Source organism: Bison bison, unplaced genomic scaffold (genome assembly GCF_000754665.1).
Source record: "Bison bison bison isolate TAMUID 2011002044 unplaced genomic scaffold, Bison_UMD1.0 scf7180017864105, whole genome shotgun sequence".
Classification (NCBI taxonomy): Eukaryota; Metazoa; Chordata; class Mammalia; order Artiodactyla; family Bovidae; genus Bison; species Bison bison.
This window is the reverse complement of record NW_011494677.1, coordinates 5,251,166-5,269,112: the sequence shown is the minus strand read 5'-3', so window position 1 is coordinate 5,269,112 and position 17,947 is coordinate 5,251,166. Positions and strand designations below refer to the sequence as shown.

General features: G+C 41.8%; 1 protein-coding gene and 1 pseudogene across 2 annotated transcripts in view; one reads left to right on the top strand and one right to left on the bottom strand.

Annotated features, from left to right (window-relative positions):
• The window catches only part of FUT10 (fucosyltransferase 10 (alpha (1,3) fucosyltransferase)), a 78,919-nt gene that overhangs the window by 23,105 nt on the left and 37,867 nt on the right, over positions 1-17,947 (bottom strand). The window lies entirely within an intron of this gene.
• LOC104987779 lies at positions 79-1,676 on the top strand (annotated as a pseudogene).

Sequence of the window (17,947 nt, the reverse complement as noted above, 5' to 3'; positions counted from 1 at the left end):
GGCCCCCCGAGGCACCCTCCCCGCCTTCTGCCGCCGCCCCGGCCCCGGTCCGCCTTCCCGGATCCCCTTGCGGTCCGCGCCGCCGCACCTCCTGGGCTTCGGACCCTTGGCCTCGCCGCTGAAACATGACTCGCGACTTCAAACCTGGGGACCTCATCTTTGCCAAGGTGAAAGGCTATCCTCACTGGCCAGCTCGAGTAGATGAAGTTCCTGACCGAGCTGTAAAACCACCCTACAAACAAACTACCGATTTTCTTTTTTGCAACTCATGAGACTGCTTTTTTAGGCCCAAAGGATGTATTTCCTTACTCAGGAAATAAGGCAAAGTACAGCAAACCAAATGAATGAAAAGGCTTTAATGAAGAGCTTATGGGAGATGGATAACAATCTGAAAGTGAAATTTTCAAGTCAACAGGCATCAGCTAAAGTGTCAAATCCGTCATCTGATGTTGAAGAAAAAGAAACAAGTGTTTTCACAGGAAGACAGCGAACATGAAGAAAAAGCCAGCAATGAATGTTATGAAAGCAACTGACATAACCACTGCAAAAGCTGCGGGGTGAGGGAGGAAGAGAAAGCCAGAAAATCAAGTAGAAACTGAGGCCGGAGTAGTGACTACAGCAACAGCATCTGCTGATCTAAAAGTGAGTCAAAGAGGACAACCTCCAGCTACAGAGGTCGAGATTCCAAAACCAAGACGCAGACCCCAAGTGGCAAAACAGCCCTGTCCTTCGGAGAGAGACATGATAACTGAAGAAGACAAAAGCAAGAAAAAGGGGCAAGAGGAAAAACAACCTAAAATACAGCTTAAAAAGGATGAAGAAGGCCAGAAGGAAGAAGAAAAGCCAAGAAAAGAGATTTAAAAAAGAGGGGGAAAAGCAAGTTGAATCAAAAAGGAAAGATTTAGCCAAAACAGGGGTTACATCAACCTCTGATTCTGAAGAGGAAGGAGATGATCAAGAAGGTGAAGAGAAAAGGTGGGGGAAACTTTGACACTGCTCATAGAGGGAATATGCTCAAAGGACAACAGGAGAAAGAAGCCGCGATAGAAAACGCAAGCAAGAATAGCAAATGGAAACTGAGTAACATAAAAGAGATGAAGGAAAGAAGCCAGAAGTTAAGAAAGTAGAGAAGAAGCGAGAAACATCAATGGATTCTCCACTTCAAAGGATACATGTTGAAATTAACAATTCACTCAAAATTGATAATCTTGATGTCAACAGATGTACGGAGGCCTTGGATGAACTGGCTTCACTTCAGATCACACAATGCAACAAGCTCAAAAACACAGAGATGATAATGCTTTTTTCAAAGTACGGCAATTCAAAGTTAGGTTATCATGGAAAAGTCTGCAATGTTGTATAACAAGTTTAAGAACATGTTTTGGTTGGTGAAGAAGATTCTGTGATCACACAAGTGCTGAACAGATCTCTTGCCGAACAAAGACAGCATGAGGAAGCAAATAAAACCGAGGATCAGGGGAAGAAAGGGCCAAATAAAAAGCTAGAAAAGGAACAAACAGGTTCAAAGGGTCTAAATGGAGGATCGGATGCTCAAGACAGTAATCAGCCACAACACGATGGAACTAACAATGAAGAAAGCAAAGACAACCAAGGCCGGTAGGAAGAAAAAGCCATCCAGGGAAGAGAGAGGCTGCAGTATCTCTGAAAGTCTCTAAACTAGAAAACTAGGTTGACATACCTGGAATATAGAGAATATTTGAGAAGTTTGCAATGGTTTTCATTTGAAATATTTAGACTGCTGAAAGTTTTAAATTTTTATAAGCATAGGTTTTGATGTTTGAAACTTGTTTTGAGGGAGTAATCTCCTTATCTTTGTTTAAAAGTGACTAAACATTGCTAATTGTACGTGTGCAATATTAACAGCTACATTATACAGTGAATGTGAGGGGAAGTTCATTTAGGAAATGTTAAACTGCTCTTCCAGACATTGGTTGTAGTATATTTTCATTTAGTGTGTGTATGTTAATGTGTAATTGATAGTAGAAAAAAGTTACATTTTTAAAACTGCTACTTGTATAAACCTTTCCTCTTTTCTCAGATACTATGGGTTTTGTGCATAGTTTTTACAAATCTTAGATTTACCAGGCTGTCTTTTCACTGTTGTGGGTTTTGTATAATTTAAGCATTTTTATGGTTGATAAAATGTTACTTCTATACAAGTACTCACACCCTCCTTTCTTTTATCCAAAGTTGATTTCAATCTCAGTCTACCTTGTGCTACATTATCCTGCTGCTTTCTAACAATGTGCAGTCTGTATGTCTTTTTGTATGACAGCTAGATACCCAACTGACATTGAACTGACACTTCTAGGAGGTGCAAAACTCATGCTAACTTCTGAAGGTGATTTAGTTTCGTGCCTGAGAATTCAGTGAAAGTCACATGAGTTTCCTGCAGTAAGCAGTGGTGTATGTAGGAATGAATTTGGCTTTTAGGGTTCAACCATTTAAGATCCTTTACAGGTAGTAGGAGCTGAAACTGAAAACTAGATGATAAAAGTTTATTTTTGAGAAATGTCTCAAGTTTCTGAATTTTTTAAAAAGTCCCACTCATTAAAGAAGTCATTAAGTATTTTTTAAATTGGAAAAAATGCAATCCATAATGCTTTCTGCAGTAAATAAATATAAATACTATATAAGGAAACTAACGTATTTGAAAACATGGCTGTATGGGAAGGGAATTTTTATTTCTAACACATACATGTGACAGGATTGCAAAAAGCTAGTTACTCCGAGGCAGCAGACAAAAGTAAAGAAGTTGTCTGTATATTCATGTATATGGACTAAATGAGAGTGAACCAAGGTTAACACAAAATTTAAGAACAACCTTAACAAACAGCATTTCTAAGATATTCTGAATACTAGGTCAGCTGCTGGTTTGCAGTAGCTTAAAAGATGCTTCTCATGTTTGAAAACTAGGAATACAGGGGAAAAGGCTTAATACCAGTGTTTGTGTGTGACATGCATTGCATGCTTTGACCTCTGGGGTAATTGTTTTTCATCTTTATGAAAACTTGGAATCATTTCAGTAATTGGAATTTTGCTTTTGAGAGGTCTTACAATGGAACTAGGACCCACTGTTTTGAGGGAACTCTGTTTGATTCTAACATAATTTAAACTTGGACAAATTTATTCTAGTTAAGCCATAAGTTGTCAACATGAAAACTTGTTTTGATTAAAGAATTTTTCTATCAAAAAAAATCAAGCAATTAAAAAAAATCTAATTATTAACTCGGGGTAAACAAGAAAAGTAATCAGTGTACTGATTCATCCATGAATATCATTTGGGTGGCCATATAATGCATGGTGAGTGTTGATCTATCAAATACAATAATAAAAGTGGAAGGCAAGGATTCTAAAAGGGGAGTGAGTGTGTATGTGTGTGTTGAGCAACAAAAGGTAAAAGAATAAATCCTGATCTTCCAAGATAGAGTCAGAAGTTAATGCCTAACGCTGAAAAATTATGAAATAGTAATATTCCTGTGTTACTTAGGCTTCTCACTTGGCTCAGTGGTAAAGAATCTGCCTGCCAATGCAGGAGGTCTGGGAGATGCAGGTTCCATCCCTGGGCCAGGAAGATCCCCTGGAGGAGGAAATGGCAACCTACTCCAGTATTTTTGCCTGGAAAATTCCATGGACAGAGGAACATGGGGTCTCAAAGAGCCAGACACAACTGAGTGACTGAGCATGCATGCACTATATTATAATACTTAGAGATCTGGCGATAGCAACCAAAGGAGTCAGATAAAAGTCTTAAGTGGTAACATCAGGAGATAGCTATTCGCTGTCTAAATTTGGAGTATGTATGGCACCCCACTCCAGTACTCTTGCCTGGAAAATCCCATGGACAGAGGAGCCTGGTGGGCTGCAGTTCATGGGGTCGCTAGAAGTCGGACACGACTGAGCGACTTCACTTTCACTTTCACTTCCATGCATTGGAGAAGGAAATGGCAACCCACTCCAGTGTTCTTGCCTGGAGAATCCCAGGGATGGGGGAGCCTGGTGGGCTGCCGTCTATGGGGTCGCACAGAGTGGGACACAACTGAAGCGACTTAGCAGCAGCAGCAGCATGGCTTTCATAAAAATTAAAATGAAGTGAACAAAAGATTATGTAAGAAAGAGTATCTTCCTCCTCATCCCTTAGGCACCTAGATCCCTCTCCTGTGTTTCTTTTATGTTCCACATTTTTTAAAAAGGGCTCCCCAGGTGGCACTAGCAGTAAAGAATCTGCCTGCCAATGCAGGAGACGTGGGTTTGATCTCTGTCTCGGGAAGATCCTCTAGAGAAGGAAATGGCAACCCACTCAGTATTCTTGCCTGGAGAAATGCACGGACAGAGGAACATGGCAGGCTACAGTCCATGGGGTCGAAAAGAGTTGGACACAACTGAGCACACAAGCACACACATACACACACATACTCACATGTGCGCACACGTGCGTTTTTTTTTAAATGGAAGGATGGATGGGAGGAACCAGGGAAGGAAGGAAGGCAGTCACATTTAATTGAATCGAATCCAGGAAAAATAAATTATATGATGTACTATTATTTTTTGTGTCACTAAGAAAAATATTTCGGGACTTTTCCACAGGGCCAATGGTTAAGACTCTGCTCTTCCACTGCAGGGAGGCATGGGTTTGATCCCTGATCCGCCTGCCACAAGGTGTGCCAAAAATAAAGAAAAGAAAAATATTTCCAATTAAACTGTTGATACAATGCTTCCACATACTGAGAATTTTTATTTATACTTACTGAAAGAACTCTTTCAGATTTTCTCATACATTTTTTATCACTTATCACTCCTGTTAATATTGTGAGAAATATAGAGGAGAAAATTTGTTTAAGTATCTAACACACTTTTACAGAGTCCAGCTCTTCTGAATCACTTTCCAATCTCTGATGTCTCTTTTTGAACACACTATTTTGTTCTGTGCTGTTAAGACTGCTGGCAATCCTAATACAACACTGTAAGTCAAATACAACTCCATTAAAAAGAAAAAAAGGTTGCTGGCAATACAGACTGCTTAAAAAAGTGCTCCAGTACTGTCTCCAAGATTTTTCTCCCCAACCACTGACACCCATTCCCAACTTTTGATGCCGATGCTTTCTCGGTGTGACAAGAAGCCGTCAAAGAAAGGTTTCTGACACCACCTTGACTCATATTTTCCTCAAATGGCCCTTCACTGGTTTGGGGATGAAAACATCCCCCAGCTGCAGTGGTCCCCTCGTGCCAGACAGAAGGACAGCCCAATTCATGCCCACACAGAGAGTCTCAGCTGCATCACTGGTGATGCTCCATGGACAGTGACTGAAGGAAGACTAGAAATGCACATGGCCACCTGATGCGCAGAGCTGACTCACTGGGAAAAACCCTGATGCTGGGAAAGACTGAAGGCAGGGAGAGAACAGGGTGACAGAGGATGAGATGGTCGGATGGCGCCACCAATTCAATGGGCATGAGTTTGAGCAGACTCCGGGAGATGGTGAAGCACAGGGACATCTGGTGTGCTGCAGTCTGTGGGGCCGCAAAGAGTCGGACACGACTGAGCGACTGAACCACAGAAAGGCAAAATACATGCTGATTTCAGAGATGTTAAATTTGAAAAAGAACAATGCTCCTTCTGTTCTTTTTCTAAAAAAGGCTAAATTGCTACTGCCAGTGGACCTGAGGAGGAGGACACATCTGAAAGATGAGTTTTCCAAACTGCCCTGCTCCTCATTTCATCATTCCATATTCAGTTATCTCGTGGTCTTCTGCATAAGCCTGAACTACAGCATTTCTCACACTCAACTATAATTATGTGGGCACCTGTACAGACCCCCAGCAGACAGAGGGGCTTTCGAGGACCCGTGTCTTATTTCATCTTTGCTGTGGAACCTAACATAGTATCTTGGATATAGCAGGTACTCAACGATATTTGGGAAATAAATATAAATACATTTTGGTCTTATTTTGCAAAAGCTTATTTGGGCAAGAAGAGGCAGTGAAAGAGAAAGAAGTAAAAGTAAAAATGGGATGTTGGGACTTTTCCTGGTGGTCCAGTGGTTAAGAATCTGTTTGCCGTGCTCGCTTCGGCAGCACATATACTAAAAAAAAAAAAAAAAAAATCTGTTTGCCAATGCAGGGGACAGGGGTTCGATCCCTGGTCCAGGAAGATCCCACGTGCTGCAAGGCAACTGAGCCTGTGCACTACAACTACTGAAGGCCAAACTTGAGAGCCTGTGCTCGGCAACGAAAGAAGCCACCACAATGAGAAACCCACACGCTGCAACTATAGAGCAGCCCCCGCTCGCTGCAACTAGAGAAAACCCGCACAAAGACTCAGCACAGCCAAAAATAAATAAATAAGTGATTTTATTTAAAAAAGAAACAGGGTGTTAACAACAAGCATGTGTCAAGGGAATAGAGCTCAAATGTGGAACCACTGAGAATTCTAAAAAAGAAATCTTTCCTACAAGTGTCATTGGCAAATTATTAATATATCAGTGCCATCAGAAGCAAACAAGAATTTCAGTTCACAATCCTAGATGTCTGATTTCATGACGTGCATCTCCACCCAAAGAGGTCAACAGGTTTCTTTAAACATAAACGGATATATTAAGTTAGAGAGAAAGAGATGAAATGATGAGAAAAATCACTACATCATCTTAGGACTTTTCTCCCGCCTCATTTGCTCTGACAAGTAGAGCAATTTTATTTTAATTACTTGCGACAATACTTCATGGTAGAGTACTGATACTACTGCTCATTACAAAAAAAATAATAATAACGAAGTCTTCATGCCACTTTAGCATCCAGTTATTAACTCTTTGCAAAAAGCAAAAAACTGACAGAGCCAATGATGTGAGAAAGGATTAGTGAGTTATAAAAATTAAGCATGGAATAGTGGACTTCCCTAGTCTGGTACAGTGGATGGCGGTCTGCCTGCCAGTGCCGGTGACACAGGTTCAACCCCTGGTCCGGGAAGATTCCACATGCCTCATGTAACTAAGCACGTGCACCCCAACTACTGAGCCCCAGCTCTAGAGCCCATAAGCGGCAACTGCCTGGTCTGTATGCCTCGAGCCAGTGCTCCACAGGAGAAACCACCACAATTATTAGAGAGTACCCCACTCACCACAACTGGGGAAAGCCCTCCAAGCAACAAAGACCCAGCACAACCAAAAATAAACACATTGGGATGGTAAGGAAATACTAAAGAAGTAGACTCTTAGCTGAGTTTCCATACAGGAGATCTTTCAGGCGGAGGTCATGTGTGCATGTCCAGTGGCTCAGTCGTGTGCGACTCTCTGTGACCCCATGGACTGTAGCACCAGGCTATGACACAAGGCTCCTCTGTCCATGGGATTATCCTGGCAAGCATACATGAGTGGGTTGCCATTTCCTTCTCCAGAGGTAGAGTTCTAGAGAATTCCATGCTGACCACATTTTCATTAGTGTTTATTCTAATGAAACATCTTAGCAGTCAGTCATGGAAAATCATTAAAACTCATTCTAATTCTGAGCTCAGGCAAAGTCCATGAAATTATAACTGGCAAGTTAAATCAATAAACCAAGTGTCTAAAGTCTTTTCTGAGCTTTATACAAATCAGATGTATAAGTAAGCAATAAATAAGATTTTATTGAAAACAGAGCAAATTCTCAATTTGCTGTTTGAGCTTGCAAAATTTAATTATCCATTTTCATTTTGTTTCAAAATTTTCACATGTTAAAAGAATTTAAACTTTGAGGGGAAATTGGTGCAGCCTTGTTGAGGCCCATTTGGCAGTGTGTACCAAAATTCAATTTAATTTATCCATTGACACAATAACTCCATTATCAAATATCTAGAGAAGTAAGAGTACATATAGGCAAAGACAGATGTATGTTCGTGGTAATGTAACAGAAAAACAGCAACCTAAATAACCATGGACAGGAGAATGATTAAGTAAATGTAGGTACTGCCATACTACTGAATCAACATAACTTTAGACATAATGAAGTAAACTGATATAGTCTAATATGAAAAAAAATCTTTAAAACACATGTTTAAATGGAAAAAAAACCAATATATATCTATGGTATGATTCAGTTTAAGAAAAAAAAACAGACAAAACTACAGGCTGAATTCAAAAATTCTAGAAGGAAAATCTAACTGGAGAAGGGATTGAGAAAGTAAGGTTGAATGTTTTCACTCACTATATTTATTGTTTAAATTGCATCAGTGATTTGTTCATGCCTTAATTGTGTACATTTTAAAAACCAAAACAATTAAAGGCAGGACTTTCCTGGTGGTCCAGCGGTTAAGACTCTGAGCTTCCAAGGCAGGGAACAAGGGTTTGATCCCTGGTCAGGGAAATAAGATCCCACATGCTGCACAGCAGAGCCAAAAGGGTTCTTTTCTTTCTTTCCTTTTTTTTTTAAGGCAAAAAATGAGACACCTCTCTGAAGAGAAGCATTAAAAAGCCTCACAAATTCTGTATAGCACATAAAGGCTCCCAAATCACAGCCCAGAACCGCCACCTCACCCCAGTGCTACTTTCGAAAGATTTCCGTTGGAATCCAGCATGCTTACAAGAGAATTATGTTTCAGAATTTATGTTGGAAATTATGTGACTCAGTCAACTGCCAGGAATTTCATCTGCCCCAAAAGGAAAGCAGGCAGATTACAGCTTCCTTGACCATCAACAAGTGAACAGCTAACATCCAGTGAATGAATTACTTCAGATATAAACGAGAGATTGGCACACATCCTCAGAGAAGCCACCTCAGGGCAGAGCCTTGTAACTCAGTCGAAAAAGTGGTTGGATTTTTAAAATTAAACACATCAAAATAATCAAGCTGGAGCGCATCAAACCAAGCACCTTGAAATAATAATAATAATAATTATTTTAATGTTAATCTTCATGCTTTCAATAGGGCTTCACAATTTTTGATTACATTGAAAAGTATTAAATGCTGGCAGTGCTGGAGCTCTTAAAGGAGTATTCTGGAAAGTAGAAAAGTAATGAAACATAACACGTCCTTAATAAAATAAGGAACTAAACTATAAAAAATATTTTTTTACAAAAATCAGTTGAGTTCAGGGCTCTGTGATGACCTAGAGGGGTGGGATGGGGGTGGGGGTGGGGGGGAGGCTCAAGAGGGAGGGGATATATGTATATACTTACGGCTGATTCATGTTGTTGTATGGCAGAAACTAACACAACATTGTAAAGCAATTATCCTCCAATGAAAAATTTTAAAAATAAACAAAATTTTTAAAAATCAGTTGAAACCGGGTAAGTGACACAAAGCCAGCAAACCCTCCAACTGCAAGGCTCGCAGAGGGTCCTTCGGGAGCCGGGTCCTTGGAGCTGAGACTCAAGGTGAAGAAACCTAACATGTCCCTTTTTCTTGTCCTCCGTCTGTTGTTTAGACGCTCACTCCCCTGGCGGCCTAACGTTCTTCACCATCTCTAGTACAAAAGCGAGGGTGAGCCACTCATCCCAGCTTGCCTGGGGTATCTCCAGTTTTACCAGTGAAAATCCGGTACCCTAAGAACTACCTGAGCCCCAGGAACTCGGGACAGTCAGTCACCCCCCCAGGCCATACCCCATCAAAGAAAACAATGTCCAGGCCCTCAATAGCCGCAGGCAGGAGTCTTATTGCCAGTCAGATACGTCTACAGTGTGGGCTACAAATCACAGTCTCATTGCTTCTTTTCAAGTCTTGACTGAATTTGTTACAAGACTGCTTCTGTTTCTGTTTTGGTTCTTGGGTGCAAGGCACGTGGGATCTTAGCTCTGCGGCCAGGGATCGAACCCGCACCCCGTATGTTGGAAGGCGAAGTCTTTATCACTGGACCGCCAGGAGAGTCCCAAGTTTCATCTCTTTTTGATTGGAAGCGAGAGGAGTCTCAGATATATGCTTTGAGACAGAAGCCAGACAAAAGACAGTCCACAGTCTCTAAATGAGCAAAACCAGAATCGATGGTGCTAGAAATCAGACCAGAGGGATAGCAGAGAAGGGGGAGTAGGGCAGACTGGCTTACAGAAGGCACAGGGGAATTTTCTGGAGTGGGTAAATGGTCTATATCTTAACTATAAGTTGCAACCAACTGCTGACTTAAAATGTGTGCATTTGTTATATGTAAACTTAACCTTCCAAGAGTTTATTTTATTTCTACTTTATTATTGGAGTATAACTGCTATACAATGCAGTGTTGGTTTCTGCTGTACAATCAAGCTACTCAGCTCTGTGGATACATAAATCCCCTCCCTCTTGGACCTCTCTCCTAACCACCTCCATCCCCCCAACCCAGGCCATCACGGAGCTATATATAGCAGCTTCCCACCAGCTACTTGTTTTACACACGGTAGTGTATAATGACATGAGTTGATTTTAAAAATAAGAGTGCGGGACTTCCCTGGCAGTCCAGCAGTTAAGACCCCGCGCTTCCGCTGCAGAGGGCGCAAGTGCGCTCCCTGGTGGGGGAACTAAGATCCCACATGCTGCGTGGTGGAGCCAAAAAAAAAAAAAAGGAAGAGCCAGATCTTCCATCTGGATGCAGGACAGACTGGAGCAACATCTTTTAGGGGTGCTGTTGGAGAGCTCCCTGAAGCTTGAGGAAGGTCGAAGATCCATGGTCACTCTCAACTCTACACTTACAGGAAGCTAAGGCAGCAGCCCGTTGCCCCAGTCCCTGTGAAAAATAAACTCGAAATTCACTCAGATTTTGTGCAGCCCTCCATTACAGGAAATTGTACAGATTCCTTCTCTGGAAATATCGAAAGAAAAGCATGGCCACCGTTCTCCCCTTCTGCAGTGTTTTGCTGTTGTTATAACCATGAACTCATCAGAAGACTAGAAGACCCGGGGCACAACAGCAAAGGAGGCGGGGTAGTGCCTTCTGAACAATGCATTAGGGCAGCCCAACATAAACAGAGACAATTCCGACCATGGGAACCTAATCTAATGAAAATGCACGAGGTGGCTTTTGCTCAGGAGGTGGTCTCCATTCTGACCCTGAGGTCTTATCTACTCACTTCGAGGAAACATCTGAGAGTTGGCGAGATACTAGGGAATGGAGGCACAGGCCTTCAGGATGGAGGGATGGGGTACCTCAGAGGGGATCAGAGAAGTCAAGCCAGTGCCCTTCAGCCAATCATGAAGTGATCCTACCCTTCACAACCTCAAGTATTTGGTTTTTGAGAATGTTATCTTGCCCTGCTCCCAGGAAACCATCACTTCTCAGTTCTCCGTTCTTCCTTGAATCTAATGCTGCCCAGAGATCTGGGAGGCACCACAAGTTGTTGGCATCCGAGGCTGGAATGGATGGACTCTGCCTTATTGCTGGGCAGCCCTGAGACGGCCGTGACCTTGCAAGGCCCACAGGAGGGGAGGCTCTGCCTCCTGGTGTTGAACGGGGAAGCAGAGAGCAGTTTGGCCAGCTGGCGCTCCCATGAACTTGCACTGGAAACTTCTCAAGCGAAAAGCCAGAAGTTCTCCCACTTGCTACATACCTGGCGAGGGATAAGAGACGCCTGAGCCTCGGGTGTGTGCATGCGTGTACACTGCCATGTGCCAGATGTCTGCTGGTTCCTGCTAGCCAGTAAAGCGCCTCCTCGCGCTGCACCCGCAGAGACAAACGTCTTCCCAGAATTATTTCCCGATTGGGAAATGGAAAGTAACTGGGTTGCCTCTCCCATCTGCTGGTATGTAATGAAGTCTGGTCCATAGCCGAGATCCTGGCCCCGGGGAAACATGAGAGACAGTCCTGGAGCTGAGTGGGCATGCAGGGGCCCCAGTGCAGCGCCATCTGCCCAGGCAGACCCCTCGGGCCAGCCGCCTGGCGCTGATGACCACCCCAGACCCCATTTCACTCAGGTTTCCTACTGTATCGTCAGGTCCCCTCCCGTCTAATAACGAGCCGTGGATAGCGGTTGGGTTTTACGGTCCAGGCCATTCAGGTGCCAAGCCTTGAAAATAAATCCTCCCCCAGTAACTTGGAGCTAGTGCTCAGGAAAAATAATGGCACCAGAGAGATATCTTTGAGCTCGCATGAAAGGAGTGAGAGGATTAGAATCGGTGAATGACGTTATGAGAAAAATAGCACTTTCACTGATCCAAGGTACATAAGAAAATTAAGACGGGATAACACAAAATCAGGATGAAGGAGAGAGACAGGGAAATGCCGAAGTAGTGTCTAATCTACAGCACAGCTGGAACGAGGCCAAGATGAACCACGGAGTAGTATTTCTACTAATCTGCTCCCTCGCAGATACACTGAAGAGGATGCGTTTACAGAATGGCTTTGTCTGAGAATGAAAAACTGCACGGTGCCATTAGTTAATCAGAAAAGCAGTCTTTAGACAATCTTCATTTGGGATTTAAAATAATAACAGGCCAAACGAAGAGGGAGCAATGTAGAAAAGCGGTCCCCAACCTTTTCAGCATCAGGAACCGACTTCATGAAAGACGATTTTTCCACAGATTGTTGGGAGGGGGGGATGATTTCGGGGTGATTCAAACACACTACACTTATTGTGAGACTTATTTCTATTATTATTACATCAGTTCCACCTCAGATCATCAAGCCTTAGGTCCCAGAGGTTGGGGACCCTTTATCTAGAGGACCATGCCATGACCAGCTCTAAATAAAGCACGTGTATACTTCACTAAGCACATCAGAGAGTCCTGAAGCTCAAAACTCTTAATTGTACTTGAACAGCATTCGCCGTTCACAGCTCAAAACAGGCACTTCCAACCAATTCTGGATGGACATCGGGTCACACCTCCTCATGGACATCACATAGGCCAAGGGAACCATTTTGACAGTTAACATTCGAGCAATGATTAAATAACAATTGTTGTTGTTCACTAGCTCAGTCATGTCCAACACTTATGCCTCCATGGACTGTAGCCCGCCAGCCTCCTCTCCTCTATCCATGGGATTTCCCAGGCAAGAATGCTGGAGTAGGTTGCCATTTCCTTCTCTAGGGGATCTTCCCAACCCAGGGATCGAACGAGTGTCTCCTGCATTGGCAGGCAGATTCTTTAACACTGAGCCACCAGGGAAGCCCTAAATAACAATGTATCATACTTAAAATCCATCCTTACTGACCATACATTTTCATTATCTTTAAAGATCTGAGATGGTAAAATCCTCCAACAGCAGTGAAACTCTTGACCTTTAAAATCAACATTACCAAGCTACTTTCTTGAAGAAGCCTTCAACATATCTTCAAAGACATAGAAGAACCAAGGAAAGCAAAAGTGAAGCCCTGGGAATAAAGAGTACACCAGCATGAAGTTTAAAAAGGCCTCAAAAACACAGCAATGACTGTACCAGTGGAACGGCACTTTGATCCAGTCAATTCACTCTCCAACCTCAGAGCCACACAAAGCAAGATAGAAAATATTGGCCAGTCAATCACAGGCCTAAGAGTCCATCCCAATGGGAAAAAAAAAACATCACTATGAATTTTTAGAACACTGGTTATTTACAAAGGAATGGGAAGAAAAATACTACCAGATACAGATAGGTAATAACCTAATATGAAGGTGAACCCAATTCCAGAGTGTTCTTAGTTAGTACAATACTTACGGTATCTTTCCTTCAAAGATAGAAAACTGTACCAAAATCAGAAATCTAATGTCCCTTAATTAAACGAGCCTGTGTGACTGGTCACAAAGTTCACTTACAAAGGAAAAAGGATCAGAATGACAGTGGACTTCTAGAACCCACTGGTGCAAATCTTCCAAGATTCTGAAGGAGGATAAACTCGCCCTACACAGACCCTTTAATGTTAAACTTTATTTATGTACCTAAAATTCATTTGTTTTATACATACAAACATTCTACCTACATAGATAGGTATATATGGAATATATATATATCTATGGGATATTATATATATCAAATGGAAAACTGCTAAAATAAAGTAAATGATAATTAATAAAAATTAAGCAATCATTTGAAGACAATTATTAGCTCCAGGTAAAAATATCCAAAAGGGAAATGTAAGATGATATAGTGCTTAGAAATTATTTAAAATAATTAGGAAGACAAGGAGAAATGTGGGGTTGGTCAAATACAAATTAGAGAAGATTGATGACTATTAAAGCTAAATGAAAAGTGCAAAGATGAAAACTTAAAATTCTAACAATTATATAGTAAACAATGATTTCCAATGTCATTAAAAATAAACTAAATAACTATCTCAAGAAATATAAGTATGCACATATTATTTAGAAATATGAACACAAATTCCAGGAAAGCTACAGGAAACAGAAGTATTGGGGAGAGGGAAAGAGAACTTTCTCTTAATTAGAAAAAAAAAAGTTTAGAAGATATACAATGGGATATTACTCAGCCATAAAAAGGAATGAACAATGCCATTTGCAGCAACATGGATGGATCTAGAGACTGTCATACTTAAGTGAAGCTAATTCATAGAAAGACAAATATCATACAATAGCAGTCAGTGTGAAATCTAAAAAAGGGAACAAATGAACTCATCTACAAAACAGAAACTGAGTTACAGATGTAGAAAATAAACTTATGGTACCAGGGGGTCAGGCAGGGGGAGGATAAATTGGGAGATTGGGACTGACATACACACACTATCATACGTAAAATAAATAACTAATAAGGACCTACTGTACAGCACAGGGGAGAAGGCAATGGCACCCCACTCCAGTACTCTTGCCTGGAAAATCCCATGGGCGGAGGAGCCTGGTAGGCTGAAGTCCATGGGGTCGCTAAGAGTTGGACACGACTGAGCGACTTCACTTTCACTTTTCACTTTCCTGCATTGGAGAAGGAAATGGCAACCCTGTATATGTGCTATACTGCTGCTGCTGCTGCTAAGTCGCTTCAGTCATGTCCGACTCTGCGACCCCATAGACAGCAGCCCAGCAGGCTCCCTCATCCCTGGGATTCTCCAGGCAAGAACACTGGAGTGGGTTGCCATTGGAGAAGGCTCCAATGCATGAGAAGTGAAAAGCGAAAGTGAAGTCGCTCAGTCGTGTCTGACTCTTCGCGATCCCATGGACTGCAGCCTACCAGGCTCCTTCGTCCATGAGATTTTCCAGGCAAGAGTACTGGAGTGGGGTACCATAGCACAGGCATATACCCTCAAAGTATTGAGGAAATGGCAAACATATAGATTCATCTCCCCAGTTGAATAAATAGTTGTTAAGAAGAACTCAACTCAATACTCTGTAATGGCCCATATGGGAAAAAAAAAACTAAAAAAGAAGAGATCTATGTACATGTATAACTGGCTCACTTTGCTGTGCTGTACACCTGAAACCAACAAAACATTGTAAATAAATCACACTCCAATAAAAATTTTTAAACATCTTTTAATACTATCTCATTTTTAAAATTGTTTATGCATTACTTTGGTAAAAGGAAATGGCAACCCACTCCAGTACTCTTGCCTAGAAAATTCCATGGATGGAAGAGCCTGGTGGGCTACAGTCCATGGGGTCACAAAGAGTCAGACACAACTGAGCGACTTCACTTTCACTTTGGTAAAAACAAAATTCTTTATCTTCCTAAGTTGCTTTTTGTTATAGTTGTATATAATTTCAATGTCTTCTTCCCATTATTTATGTAATTCAAATTAAAAATTAAGGGGTGACATTTGAACATAAAAAAGCATAATTAGAAATAATAAGAAGGCAATAGCTGTTTCCATTATGAGGTTTCACTGCACATACTGCCCTCTAGTGGCAAGTCACTGGAAATCAGTCACTCAGTTCAGCTGCTCAGTCGTGTCCGTCTCTTTGCGACCCCAAGGACTGCAGCACGCCAGGCTTCCCTGTCCATCACCAACTCCCGGAGCTTGCTCAAACTCGTGTCCAAGTCAGTGATGCCATCCAACCTTCTCATCCTCTGCCATCCCTTCTCTTGCCTTCAATCTTTCCCAGCATCAGGGTCTTTTCCAACGAGTCAGTTCTTTGCATCAGGTGGCCAAAGTATTGGAACTTCAGCTTCAACATCAGTCCTTCCATTCAGGACTGATTTCTTAAATTTACTTAAATCTTCAAATGTCATATGCTCTCTTAATCTTAGATCTTCTATCCTCTCCATGGAGTAAGTCTCCTATTTCTAGGACCCCAAAATCAGGTTTGGACTATTAGTTTTATGGTCTGGCTTCATTACGGATTCAATAGGTTTTGATAGACAGGTCTTGGAACCTAGTCATGATTAACAGGGAAATGTGTCCTGAATTCTTAACAACTATTTATTCAACTGGGGAAATGAATCTATATGTTTGCCATTTCCTCAATATTTTGAGGGTATATGCCTACAAAATCAAATATAGTGCTGACAGAAGTTTAACACATAGATGCTCAAAAAGTAATGCGTAGGTCCAGCAAGTGACTGATTTCAGAACTCATTTTGCTATTTGTGGGCGATTTGGAGGGATGAAGTATCTCATATGAAAGTGTTCATTGTTGTCATGAATAACTGCTTTAAACCAAATATTTAAGGAATATGGACAAAGCAACACAGAGAATATGATCAAAATCATTTCTGGAGAGAAAATGGAGAGATTAAACGATGGAAGGTCCCCCTTGACACCCTCCATCCCCTCTCAAAAGAAAAAAAACCAAAACCCAAGAATACCCACTTTTCACCATACTTTCGCAATGAAAAGAATGCACTTTCTTCCTAAACTTTTATTTACTCCTAGATAAAATCACCCACCTTTCCTTGCCAAAACACTGACACACCGTGTGTCAGTATCTCGACACATATTCAGCTCCAAGATTTGTTCCTCTGCCCTTAGATGAGGGAGGGAGCCCTGTGGTTCCCCCAACTCCAACAGTTTTCTGTCTCCAGAGTGGCTGCCCTCTCCTGTCCCACCCTCGCTCTGCTGATCACAAAAACATGCACTTGGACCTGAGTGTTCGATCCTGCTGTGTCGATACTACAGCAGCGTGGGCTGGGTTCTCCAGAGGAGCACCCTCTTCTAATCTTCCTCCTCCAACAGTTCTACTCAAGGTCAGAAGTTCTTTACCTGGCTCAAGGTCATTCTGATATTAGCTTCTAACCCATAAGCAGAGACCTTATTTCCTACATCCATATTCCCTTTTTGAGGGGGTGGGGGCACTCGCAGCCGCATGCAGGATCTTAGGTCCCCAGCCAGGGATTGAACCTGCACCCCTTGCAGTAGAAGGGCAGAGTCTTAACCAAGGGATGTTCCCCATCAGTACTCCCTTGATAAACATTTTGACCAAAAGCACCGTATGATGAGTCTGTACCCACCCACAGAAAATCAGAATGATAATCCTTGCAAAACTTCTGCCCCTCGCAAACATGCCGTACAGAACTTGGACATTTCAGATTCTGAGTTCTTTGTTGGAAATCATAGATCATAACCTGTCAGTTACATTGCAAATAATTTTTTGGTTTTTCTTTTTCTTCTTCCAGTTTAATGAGATACGATAGATACACCGTGCTGTATAAGTTTATAGCATAATGATTTGACTTATGTACATCATGGAATGATTACCCCAAGCTGAGGGGAGCTCCATCATTTCAGAGATTAAATTGCAGTATTTTATATTTATGGCACACTTGCTTTCCTGAAAGTCAACAAGTTCATAAACAGGGATAATAGTCTCTAGTATAAACGCTGACTCTACCAACATGGCACATAATCGTAAAGGCTCTGTCTGCTTCTCTTTAGGCACAATAAGTTTTTTTTTAAAGGCCATTGCCAAAGTCTTTAAGAAGTCACCAGAGTATCTGAGAGAGAATGTGGGTTTCTGAGCCAAGGGAGTTAGGAATAAAAAAAAAAAAAAAAACTCAGTTTAGCTGTACGAATGTGACTTGGAGCATATTATCATAACTTTGAGTCACAGCACCCTCATCGCTCAAATGAGGACAAGACAGACCTTCTAGGTCTATTTTGTGCCTGTAACGCAGAGAGTACTTGGGAAATGTTAG